General features: G+C 44.6%; 1 long non-coding RNA gene across 1 annotated transcript in view; it reads left to right on the forward strand.

Moving 5' to 3' along the window:
• LOC118942075 (uncharacterized) overlaps window positions 1–12,877 on the forward strand; it is a 784,985-nt gene extending 772,108 nt beyond the window's left edge. Inside the window, exons 3-4 of the long non-coding RNA XR_016489526.1 lie at window positions 9,415–9,545; window positions 12,290–12,877. This is a non-coding gene — a long non-coding RNA (uncharacterized LOC118942075). The remainder of the gene's footprint in view (window positions 1–9,414; window positions 9,546–12,289) is intronic.
• Window positions 12,878–13,139: the final 262 nt, after the last annotated feature.

A 13,139-nucleotide genomic window follows, 5' to 3' on the forward strand; every position in this document is an offset into this window, starting at 1 on the left:
TTATGGGCTTGACCAGTAGGAACCCTTTATGGGCTTGACCAGTAGGAACACCTTTATGGGCTTGACCAGTAGGAACCCTTTATGGGCTTGACCAGCAGGAACACCTTCATGGGCTTGACCAGCAGGAACACCTTCATGGGCTTGACCAGTAGGAACACCTTTATGGGCTTGACCAGTAGGAACACCTTCATGGGCTTGACCAGAAGGAACCCTTTATGGGCTTGACCAGTAGGAACCCTTTATGGGCTTGACCAGTAGGAACACCTTTATGGGCTTGACCAGTAGGAACCCTTTATGGGCTTGACCAGTAGGAACACCTTTATGGGCTTGACCAGTAGGAACCCTTTATGGGCTTGACCAGTAGGAACCCTTTATGGGCTTGACCAGTAGGAACCCTTTATGGGCTTGACCAGTAGGAACCCTTTATGGGCTTGACCAGTAGGAACCCTTTATGGGCTTGACCAGTAGGAACACCTTTATGGGCTTGACCAGTAGGAACCCTTTATGGGCTTGACCAGTAGGAACCCTTTATGGGCTTGACCAGTAGGAACCCTTTATGGGCTTGACCAGTAGGAACACCTTTATGGGCTTGACCAGCAGGAACACCTTTATGGGCTTGACCAGTAGGAACCCTTTATGGGCTTGACCAGTAGGAACCCTTTATGGGCTTGACCATTAGGAACACCTTTATGGGCTTGACCAGTAGGAACCCTTTATGGGCTTGACCAGTAGGAACCCTTTATGGGCTTGACCAGTAGGAACCCTTTATGGGCTTGACCAGTAGGAACACCTTTATGGGCTTGACCAGTAGGAACCCTTTATGGGCTTGACCAGTAGGAACACCTTTATGGGCTTGACCAGTAGGAACCCTTTATGGGCTTGACCAGTAGGAACACCTTTATGGGCTTGACCAGTAGGAACCCTTGATGGGCTTGACCAGTAGGAACCCTTTATGGGCTTGACCAGTAGGAACCCTTTATGGGCTTGACCAGTAGGAACACCTTCATGGGCTTGACCAGAAGGAACCCTTTATGGGCTTGACCAGTAGGAACCCTTTATGGGCTTGACCAGTAGGAACCCTTTATGGGCTTGACCAGTAGGAACCCTTTATGGGCTTGACCAGAAGGAACCCTTTAGTATAAACTGCTGAGAATGAAACTGTCCCGTTGTTTCCTTAGCCCCACTGTAGAGATTCTGGTCAAAAACCGGCAGACAGACAAATTAGTCAGTCCCAATTTGCTCCCTACCCCCATCTCCCTTTGTCCTAACCCTACAGTGTATAAATCGGTCCCAATTCCCTCCCTACCCCCCTCTTCCTTAGTCCAAATCCCACAGCGGATAAGCCAGTCCCAATTCCCTCCCTCCCGACCCCCTCACCCTTAATCCTAACCCAACAGTGTTCACAAATAATAATAATATGAAATTAGCCAATAGAATTGGAGTCTCTCTAATAACGTTACTTGCATAATTTCAAATTCCTTTAATATTTATACAGTACCAGTCAAAAGTTTGGACACACCTACTCATTAAAGGCTTTTCTTTATTTGCACTATTTTCTACATTGTAGAATAATAGTGAAGACATCAAAACTATGAAATAACACATATGGAATCATGTAGTAACCAAAAAAGTGTTAAACAAATCCAAAAATATATTTTATATTTGAGATTCTTTAATCTTTGCCTTGATGACAGCTTTGCACACTTGTCATTCTCTCAACCAGCTTCACCTGGAATGCTTTACCAACAATCTTGAAGGAGTCATGGTCTGGGGCGGTATGTCACAGCATCATTGGACTGAACTTGTTGTAATTGCAGGCAATCTCAACGCTGTGCGTTACAGGGAAGACATCCTCCTCCCTCATGTGGTACCCTTCCTGCAGGCTCATCCTGACTTGACCCTCCAGCATGACAATGCCACCAGCCATACTGCTCGTTCTGTGCGTGATTTCCTGCAAGACAGGACTGTCAGTGTTCTGCCATGGCCAGCGAAGAGCTCGGATCTCAATCCCATTGAGCACGTCTGGGACCTGTTGGATCGGAGGGTGAGGTCTAGGGCCATTCCCCCAGAAATGTTCAGGAACATGCCTTGGTGGAAGAGTGGGGTAACATCTCACAGCAAGAACTGGCAAATCTGGTGCAGTCCATGAGGAGATGCACTGCAGTACTTAATGCAGCTGGTGGCCACACCAGATACTGACTGTTACTTTGGATTTTGACCCCCCCTTTGTTCAGGGACACATTATTCAATTTCTGTTAGTCACATGTCTGTGGAACTTGTTCAGTTTATGTCTCAGTTGTTGAATCTTATGTTCATACAAATATTTACACATGTTAAGTTTGCTGAAAATAAACGCAGTTGACAGTGAGAGGACGTTTTCATATTTTGCTGAGTTTGTAACGTTTCTTTCTTTCTTAATCATTCTGGATTCCAAGTGAACCGGCCAATAAACCAGTCTCTCTAATCTTAGTTCCAACCCTCAGATGTCCACAGACTAACACATGTTTCCCTGTTCACTATCATTTTATCATTTCCTTTTGCAATACATCCTTCCATTTTACCTTAATGATTTTACGAGGGTCTTGAACCATTTCTACAGTTATTGCCCTCAAAATAAATCCTTTACGTAAGAGTAGAATCGTATTACCCATTGATTGTGGGTTTTTCAGATCTCGTTAACAGTTCTGTTTGAAGGTCCATCTGAACGCAGACATTATGACTCGACAACCTGTTCAAGGCTGACTGTCCTAGTGATTCTGTTTCCTCTTGGCAGTGTCTGTTCAAGGCTGACTGTCCTAGTGATTCTGTTTCCTCTTGGCAGAGTCTGTTCAAGGCTGACTGTCCTAGTGATTCTGTTTCCTCTTGGCAGTGTCTGTTCAAGGCTGACTGTCCTAGTGATTCTGTTTCCTCTTGGCAGTGTATGTTCAAGGCTAACTGTCCTATTGATTCTGTTTCCTCTTGGCAGAGTCTGTTCAAGGATGATTGATTCTGTTTCCTCTTGGCAGAGTCTGTTCAAGGCTAACTGTCCTATTGATTCTGTTTCCTCTTGGCAGTGTCTGTTCAAGGCTGACTGTCCTATTGATTCTGTTTCCTCTTGGCAGTGTCTGTTCAAGGCTGACTGTCCTATTGACTCTGTTTCCTCTTGGCAGTGTCTGTTCAAGGCTGACTGTCCTAGTGATTCTGTTTCCTTTTGGCAGTGTCTGTTCAAGGCTAACTGTCCTATTGATTCTGTTTCCTCTTGGCAGTGTCTGTTCAAGGCTAACTGTCCTATTGATTCTGAATCTCCTGTGTACCACTACTTTGCTAATTACCTATCCAGACTCTACTTCCAGGCCTCTTCACGTTTGTCTGTAAATAGCCGAGTGATGAACAAGACTTAGAAGTATAGGTGACACGAGACTATAGCTATCCGGAACCTTCCGATCTGTAAACATCGAAGGGTTAGGCCCAAGTTGGAAGGGTAGGGAACGAATTGGGACGGGCTGACCAATATGTGGCTGGGGGAGGGTAGAGGGATTGCAGGACCAAAGCAGGCAGAGACAGGGACACCCTGTGGGGTCCTAATGGGTCCTGGCTGTAGTTAAATGGCTTCCTGTGGCTCTGTGTTTACTACTCATTTGTTCTGTGTGCTCTGGTTCACAGCACTCTCAAAGAAGACACCTCCTTTAAGTTCCTGTCCCCTCCCTCCCTCCCTCCGCCCGCCCGTCTGTCTGTCTGTCTCCTGTTTCCTCAGAAATACTCTCTACTCTCTCCAATGACAACACATACCTGAGGTCTCTTCCTAAAACCAGCTACTACCTGTCTGTCTGTCTGTCTGTCCGTCCCTGTCTGTCTGTCTCTCCGTTCCTGTCTGTCTGTCTGTCAGTCTGTCTGTCTGTCTGTCTGTCTGTCTGTCTGTCCGTCCCTGTCTGTCTGTCTCTCCGTTCCTGTCTGTCTGTCTGTCAGTCTGCCTGTCTGTCTGTCTGTCTGTCTGTCCGTCCCTGTCTGTCTGTCTGTCTGTCCGTTCCTGTCTGTCTGTCAGTCTGTCTGTCTGTCTGTCTGTCTGTCTGTCTGTCCGTCCCTGTCTGTCTGTCTGTCCGTTCCTGTCTGTCTGTCTGTCTGTCTGTCAGTCTTTCTGTCTGTCTGTCTGTCTGTCTGTCTAGTCCTCATGGAGGAGGTGGAAACCGATTGGTCACGTAGAAGTGAGATGGGCAAATACGATCTGGCTCCCCCGAACATGTACATAAACATACACACACGCACCCAACCACCCACCCACCACCCACACACACACACACACACACACACACACACACACACACACACACACACACACACACACACACACACACACACACACACACACACACGCACGCACGCACGCACACACACACACACACACACAACTCTGACTCCTACAACCATCACTCAGTGTAAAACGTGTTAATTATGTTCTGGACAAAGGAGATGCATCCATTGGACCTCTGGTGTCACTGCTGGCCTCTCTCCTCTCAGCCGACGTTGGAGAATACATCCCAAATGGCACCCTATTCCCTATGTAGTGCACTACTTCTCACCAGGGCTCATAGGACTCTGGTCAAAAGTAGTGCACTACATAGGGAATATATATACTGCCGTTTGGGACACAGCTGAGGTGTTTTGTAGAAGGGAAAAACTCCTCTCCTCTCTACAGGTTTATGGGCTGCTAGTTAAACAGAGTTCACTACACAGATCATCATTTATAAAACTGTTCTGTGCTTTTATTCCTTCCTCTGGAACAAAAAAAAGTTGTTGCCAGATTCATTTTTTTATTTTATATCCTATCCTATGCTGTGTTTCAATTTAGAGATAGACTGGAATTAAACTATGAGATAGAAATAATTTTACTGTGAGAGGTGCAAAATGCAGAACCATTTCCTGGTGGCAAAATGTTTAATAGTTCACCTAATGTCAGTTTATGTGACAAAACAAGCAATAGAACTCAACTCTGGACCTGGTCGTCAGTTCCTCTGCATTTTTTTGCACTGGGACTGATTTAGACCTGGGACACCAGGTGGGTGATTCTCCTCTAATCAGGGACTGATTTAGACCTGGGACACCAGGTGGGTGATTCCCCTCTAATCAGGGACAGATTTAGACCTGGGACACCAGGTGGGTGATTCTCCTCTAATCAGGGACTGATTTAGACCTGGGACACCAGATGGGTGATTCTCCTCTAATCAGGGACTGGTTTAGACCTGGGACACCTCTAATCAGGGACTGATTTAGACCTGGGACACCAGGTGGGTGATTCCCCCTCTAATCAGGGACTGATTTAGACCTGGGACTCCAGGTGGGTGATTCCCCTCTAATCAGGGACTGATATAGACCTGGGACACCAGGTGGGTGATTCCCCCTCTAATCAGGGACTGATTTAGACTTGGGACACCAGGTGTGTGATTCTCCTCTAATCAGGGACTTATTTAGACCTGGGACACCAGGTGGGTGCAATTAATTATCAGGTAAAACAGAAAAACAGCCATATCCGGACTTCATAAGGTCAGGGTTAAATACCTCTGGTGTAGGGAATCATTCATTGTACCATCTAAAACCATCTAGAAATGATTATTTTTTAAATAACCAAAGATATTGTATTTTCAGTTGTTTGAAACTGGTGTTCAAAACAGGAAGTAAAACATGCAAAAAACTACATTTAAGAATGGGAATCATAGAAATAGAGCACGTAGAACATACCTACTGCTTCTTAGACTTGCTTTCAATGAGAATGACCTATCTATAATTCACATTTCTATGTTAATTTGGTTGGGTCGCCCCAAAAGTTTACATATTGTATTTTTTTAAATCTAAATTCATATGAAGGTGCAATAGAGAAAATCCCAAATATATTATTTCTCAGTTAAAAACAGATCTTGTTTGATGATTATAAAAAATGAAAAAACATTTTCAAATTAAGGATTGGTCCTTTAGTCACTCTCACTGTGCTAGTGTAAAGAACTCTGTAACTTCTGTTTGGATCTGTCCTGGAGTGTGACAGAGCCGTGTGGACCACTGTCTGTCCTGATGTCAATGAGGGCCTAAGTCACTGTAAAACCATGAAACATGTGACACGTTTATATAACCTAAACGTCAGTGTTTAAAACATAAAGATAAGGCCTTTAGATGAGCCAATGCTAGATTAAACATGACAGTCATCTTTTTCCAGTCAGTTTTCAACCAGGAGAACCCACCTATACGTTTTCAGATTTTGTGGAAGTGTTAACTACCCCATCGTCTTATTTAGAGTCATTTAGTCATTAGAAATGTATGTGACTTTATGCCTTTTTATTCAGATCAGTGTTAGAAATATCTGTCACCTTACCTAGATTTCAGCACAATTGAACGGGACATTTGGGTGGCAGGGTAGTAACCGAAAGGTTGCTAGATCGAATCCCCGAGCTGACAGGGTATAAATCTGTCGTTCAAATAGCTAAATGATCCATAATATGGAAAGAAATTCCACAAATGAACTTTCAAATGCATTCCAGGTGACCTCATGACCTCATGAAGCTGGTTAAGAGAATGCTAAGAGTGTTTGAAACTGTCATCAAGGCAAAGGGTGGCTACTTTGAAGAATCTCAAATCTCAAATGTATTTAGTTTTGTTTAACACTTTTTTTGGTCATAATTCCATGTGTTATTTCATAGTTCTGATGTCTTCACTTTTATTCTACAATGTAGAAAATAGTAAAAAAAATAAAGTAAAACACTTGAATGAGTCGGTGTTTCAAAAACTTTTCACTGGTACTGGATATCTAAACGGGTCTTACATTTTAAATCAAATCACTAAATGATCCATCTGAAAAAAATTCCATATGTTAGCTTAGTAGACCCCCCCCCCCAACGGCTTTTAGACTTTTAGAAGTAGCGACATCAACTGTTTTTTTTTTTTACATCACCAATCAATGCGGATAGAGCAGGCAAGAGAGAGTGAGAGAGGGTTGAGGAGGTGACTTTATAGGAATTAGGTCCACAGAATTATACCCAGGAGTAGCGGCTTCTATGGAGGAACTTTGAATGTCCTTTAAGCTAGCTTGCTAACAAGCTTTTGTACAGTAGCCTATGCTTCTGAGGGAGAGGGGCATGTAGCCTAAACATGAAAGGACAAAGATTTCCAGCTTGCAGCAGGCAGACACTGGAATACGTTTCTGAGTGACGAAGTGAGGGCTTTGCATAGGCGTTTTGTTATGTTTTGTTGTGGGGCTAGAGAAAAATATCTGGAAGGTGAAATAACATTATTAACCGGTTTCCATGCATTTAAAAATAACGGTTCTGTTCCGGAACAGCATGGATCACTTTTGTTCCAGGTTCCCTTTCTGTTCCTTGAAAAAAATGTAGTTAATTTCAAATTTTCGGTTTTGTTCCCTGAACCGGTTCCAGCCACTGACACACACACCTACGTACGGCCCTCTTCGCCCCTGCCAGGACAGCATTCCCCACATCCCCGAGAAATAGCCCCTCCCTCCCCGCTCCTCGTCTCCCAGAAATAAAGCAATTAGAGCCGAAGAAAAACTCTGGAAAACCCGGCGCAGTGCCTTGCACATTTACTTTTAGTATGAGCCAATCCACTCTCTCCATCTGTTTGGTTATTTATATGTATGGGTTATTAAGATGTATGATTTATTAGTCATTATATTTACTCTTTCCCTGTTTTTTTATGGGTCTCTTGATGATCTCTTCAGCGTGTTGAATTTCACAGCTGTCTGTGTATTATCCGTATGGAGTATTAGATGTGTCAGTACGGAGGAGCATACGAAGGTATTTTTATCTCACTAAATGGAAAACTTTGTATAAGAGCAGACTTGGGTTGGTCTCCTTCTCAGCAGAGAGAATCTTAGTCAATGCAATGATATGGTTATTAAGGATATGGTTATTAAGGTTGGTTATTAAGGATATGGTTATTAAGGTTGGTTATTAAGGATATGGTTAATAAGGATATGGTTATTAAGTTATTAAGGTTGGTTATTAAGGATATGGTTATTAAGGATATGGTTATTAAGGATATGGTTATTAAGGATATGGTTATTAAGGATATGGTTATTAAGGTTGGTTATTAAGGTTGGTTATTAAGGTTGGTTATTAAGGTTGGTTATTAAGGTTGGTTATTAAGGATATGGTTATTAAGGATATGGTTATTAAGGATATGGTTATTAAGGATATGGTTATTAAGGATATGGTTATTAAGGATATGGTTATTAAGGTTGGTTATTAAGGTTGGTTATTAAGGTTGGTTATTAAGGTTGGTTATTAAGGTTGGTTATTAAGGTTGTTATTAAGGATATGGTTATTAAGGATATGGTTATTAAGGATATGGTTATTAAGGATATGGTTATTAAGGTTGGTTATTAAGGTTGGTTATTAAGGATATGGTTATTAAGGATATGGTTATTAAGGATATGGTTATTAAGGATATGGTTATTAAGGTTGGTTATTAAGGTTGGTTATTAAGGATATGGTTATTAAGGATATGGTTATTAAGGATATGGTTATTAAGGATATGGTTATTAAGGATATGGTTATTAAGGATATGGTTATTAAGGATATGGTTTTTAAGGTAAATGATCGGTCTTGACTAAAGTGGAAATAACCTTGTGACGTCAAGTCATTAAACCTCTTTTCTACTAGAGTACCTGGCTTGCCCACATATTAGACTTGGTTCTGGGTTTCGAGGTTAGTGTACCAGTGTCCCATCACATCTCCAAGTCTCCATATCCTTTTTTCTTGCTCTACCCTCCCACCCACTTTCTCTCTCTGTGTGCCCCCCCCATCTCCTCTCTCCCTCTGGGGTTTGTATAGACCTGTTACCTGCTACACTGTGCTGTGAGTAAACCCCACCCTGTTCCTCTGTTGTACCAGTTATCATCCACCAGACAAAGTGTGTCTTCACCTGGGTGTTCAGTGTTATCGGGTGTGAGCAGAGTCGCCCCAGCGGGGGTACCCTTCAGAAGTAGCACATCATTAGGAATATATTAACAACACAACACCTACCGTGCAGGTCACACACACACATCGCATAGAGCTGCCGCCAGAGAGGATTAGGAGGGGTCAGGATGGTGGTGTTACCTGACCAAGAGGCCTGTCGACTGGACAGCACAGGAAGGAACGGGGGGTGTCAGCAAGGTGGTGTGCTACCCGACCGAGAGGCCTGTCGACTGGGCAGCACAGGAAGGAAACAGGGGGGAGGGGGGGGGGGTTATTTCTGATCCTACTAATCTTGGAAGCCAGAACCAAATCTTGTGTGCTCTAGCGAGTTTGAATCAAATCAAATCGCCTGCAGAATCAAATTGAGTAACTAGCTTGCTCCATTTCATTCTGGGGAGGATGTGTTGAAATCTGAGCTAACTGACTGTGACTGTGTGGCCTATCTCAGGGTGCTTTTTTTGTTGTTTTTCGCTCACAGATTGTCCTTCCAGAGACAAAGAGAGGGCATGTACCTGGAGACTTTAAGAAAGAGGCCTTGGGGAGAGCTCTCCAGCCTGCCTCCTCTCACAGCAGCAGGAACAGGACAATACTGAGCAAATGTTTCCCACGGTACGTGTCAAACCACACACACACACACACACACACACACACACACACACACACACACACACACACACACAGGGGCAGTAATCCCACTTAACGCTGGGAGGCAAACACACCTGCAGTAGGGAGGGTGTCATTCCCTGCCCTGACCCCTCACACACACACACACACACACACACACACACACACACACACACACACACACACACACACACACACACACACACACACACACACACAAATGTAACATTTGGAACGCTTGAGACAAAAAAAAACATTGTGGAAATACATTTTTTCTGAAAATAGCCATAAGGATGAATTCTGTGCCAAGAATAAAATACAATATTATTTTTTGTAAATATTCAGTAGAGATTACTACGACAGTAGAGTTCTATTGACAGAAGATCGAGAAGGAGGGAAGAGAGAGAGAGAGAGAGACAGAGAGAGACAGAGAGAGAGAGAGAGAGAGAGAGAGACAGAGAGAGTGAGAGATGAGAGAGAGAGAGAGAGAGACAGAGAGAGTGAGAGATGAGAGAGAGAGACAGAGAGAGAGACAGAGAGACAGAGAGAGAGAGAGAGAGAGAGAGAGAGAGAGAGAGACAGAGAGAGAGAGAGAGAGAGAGAGAGACAGAGAGAGACAGAGAGAGAGAGAGAGAGAGAGAGAGAGAGAGAGAGAGAGAGTGAGAGACAGAGAGAGTGAGAGACAGAGAGAGTGAGAGACAGAGAGAGAGAGAGACAGACAGAGAGACAGAGAGACAGAGAGAGACAGAGAGAGAGACAGACAGAGAGACAGAGAGACAGAGAGACAGTGTTTTCTTCACCTACTTTTGGCAATGTAAACATATGTTTCCAAATGCCAATAAAGCCCCTTTTGAATTGAGACGTTGAAGAGCTATAACGATGAAAAAGTGAGGTTATGCGGAGGTGCTGAGATGGACCTATATGCACAGAGGCATGACAGGACCCATATTTCTCACACCTCTGTGTCAGAACAGACCTAGACAAACATTCCTGGCTGGAGAGAGCTAGAGGGAACTGGAGGGGGATGGAGGACAGCAAATAGTGGTTAGACAGAACTGATGAGCGGTATTACTCACTCTGGCCCAGTGCTAACAGCTGAGAAGCAGGAAATGTGAGGGAGGGAAGGGGGGAGGGTGAGGGAGTGAAGGAGGAAGAGGATGGAGGGAAGGGCAGGGGAGGAGGGAAGGAGGAAGAGGATGGAGGGAAGGGCAGGGCAGGGAGGGCAGGGCAGGGCAGGGAGGGTCTCAGATCCACCACTGCCTGGCCTGGTCCATCCATCAACGACTGGATTGACACAGTCTCTCTTCCTTCCCAGAGTGTTGTCTCTGTGTGGGAAACTAGCGCTGAAGGTTGGGCTGGAGCTGTTTTCTCTGTGTGGGAAACTAGCACTGAAGGTTGGGCTGGAGGTGTCTCTGTGTGGGAAACTCGCACTGAAGGCTGGGCTGGAGGTGTTGTCTCTGTGTGGGAAACTAGCACTGAAGGTTGGGCTGGAGGTGTCTCTGTGTGGGAAACTAGCACTGAAGGTTGGGCTGAAGGTGTTGTCTCTGTGTGGGAAACTAGCACTGAAGGTTGGGCTGAAGGTGTTGTCTCTGTGTGGGAAACTAGCACTGAAGGTTGGGCTGGAGGTGCCTTAGTGTGGGAAACTAGCACTGAAGGTTGGGCTGGAGGTGTCTCTGTGTGGGAAACTAGCACTGAAGGTTGGGCTGGAGGTGTCTCTGTGTGGGAAACTAGCACTGAAGGTTGGGCTGGAGGTGTCTCTGTGTGGGAAACTAGCACTGAAGGTTTGGCTGGAGGTGTCTGTGTGGGAAACTAGCACTGAAGGTTGGGCTGGAGATGTTGTCTCTGTGTGGGAAACTAGCACTGAAGGTTGGGCTGGAGGTGTTGTCTCTGTGTGGGAAACTAGCACTGAAGGTTGGGCTGGAGGTGTTGTCTCTGTGTGGGAAACTAGCACTGAAGGTTGGGCTGGAGGTGTCTCTGTGTGGGAAACTAGCACTGAAGGTTGGGCTGGAGGTGTTGTCTCTGTGTGGAAAGCTAGCACTGAAGGTTGGGCTGGAGGTGTTGTCTCTGTGTGGGAAACTAGCACTGAAGGTTGGGCTGGAGGTGTCTCTGTGTGGGAAACTAGCACTGAAGGTTTGGCTGGAGATGTTGTCTCTGTGTGGGAAACTAGCACTGGAGGTTGGGCTGGAGGTGTTGTCTCTGTGTGGGAAACTAGCACTGAAGGTTGGGCTGGAGGTGTTGTCTCTGTGTGGGAAACTAGCGCTGAAAGTTGGGCTGGAGGTGTTGTCTCTGTGTGGGAAACTAGCACTGAAGGTTGGGCTGGAGGTGTTGTCTCTGTGTGGGAAACTAGCACTGAAGGTTGGGCTGGAGGTGTTGTCTCTGTGTGGGAAACTAGCACTGAAGACAGTGCTTCACTCAGACCCCAACCATTGACAGGTCCTAATCATCCAAGCAGTCAAAACTGGTTGATAATACCGTCAATACAACCAGGTAATTCTGCTGGGATGTTGGTTCTTAACTGCAGAAACGCTGGCCATCATCCAGTAACCAATGAAATGAAAGAAAATCAAGTAATAAGGGAAGTAAACACTCACACTTGTCTTTTATGACCGGCACGGACTTAGCTGAGACCTACTTTATTGAGGAATAATGTACTTACTATGAGTGTGATGTGTGGTTGGCCTGGTCCATCCATCACAGACTAGACTAACACAGTCTCTCTTCCTTCCCAGTGGTTGGACACACAACCAGGATGGAACACACAACCAGGATGGAACACACAACCAGGATGGAACACGCAACCAGGATGGAACACGCAACCAGGATGGAACACACAACCAGGATGGAACACACAACCAGGATGGAACACACAACCAGGATGGAACACGCAACCAGGATGGAACACACAACCAGGATGGAACACACAACCAGGATGGAACACGCAACCAGGATGGAACACACAACCAGGATGGAACACACAACCAGGATGGAACACACAACCAGGATGTGGTATATAGTGTGAGGTTTAGCTGAGGTAAAGGTGGTATGGGTGTGAGAGGAAAGGGAGGGGTTTTCGTCAAGATAATGTATGTACTTTTTACTCCATACATTTTCCCTGACACCCTAAAGTACTCGGAATGGAATGCTTAGCAGGACAGGACAATTGTCAAATTCACAAAATTATCAAGAGAACATCCCTGGTCATCCCTACTGCATCTTATCTGGAGGACTCACTAAACACAAATGCTTTGTCTGTAAATGATGTCTGAGTGTTGGAGTGTGCCCCTGGCTATCCGTAAATAAATAAACAAACAGGAAAATAGTGCCGTCTGGTTTGCTTAATATAAGGAATTTGAAATTATTTATACTTTTACATTTACATTTGATACCTAAGTATATTTTAGAAATTCCATTTACTTTTGATACATTAGTATATTTAAAACCAAATACTTTTAGACTTTTCCTCAAGTAGAATTTCACTGGGTGACTTTCACTTGAATCATTTTCTAGTAAGGTATCTTAACTTTTACTCAAGTATGACAACGGGGTACCTTTTTCCACCACTGTGTAGAACATAAGTCA

The sequence above is a fragment of the Oncorhynchus mykiss genome, chromosome 20 (assembly GCF_057628025.1).
Source record: "Oncorhynchus mykiss isolate SJ-2025 chromosome 20, ASM5762802v1, whole genome shotgun sequence".
NCBI classification, from domain to species: Eukaryota; Metazoa; Chordata; class Actinopteri; order Salmoniformes; family Salmonidae; genus Oncorhynchus; species Oncorhynchus mykiss.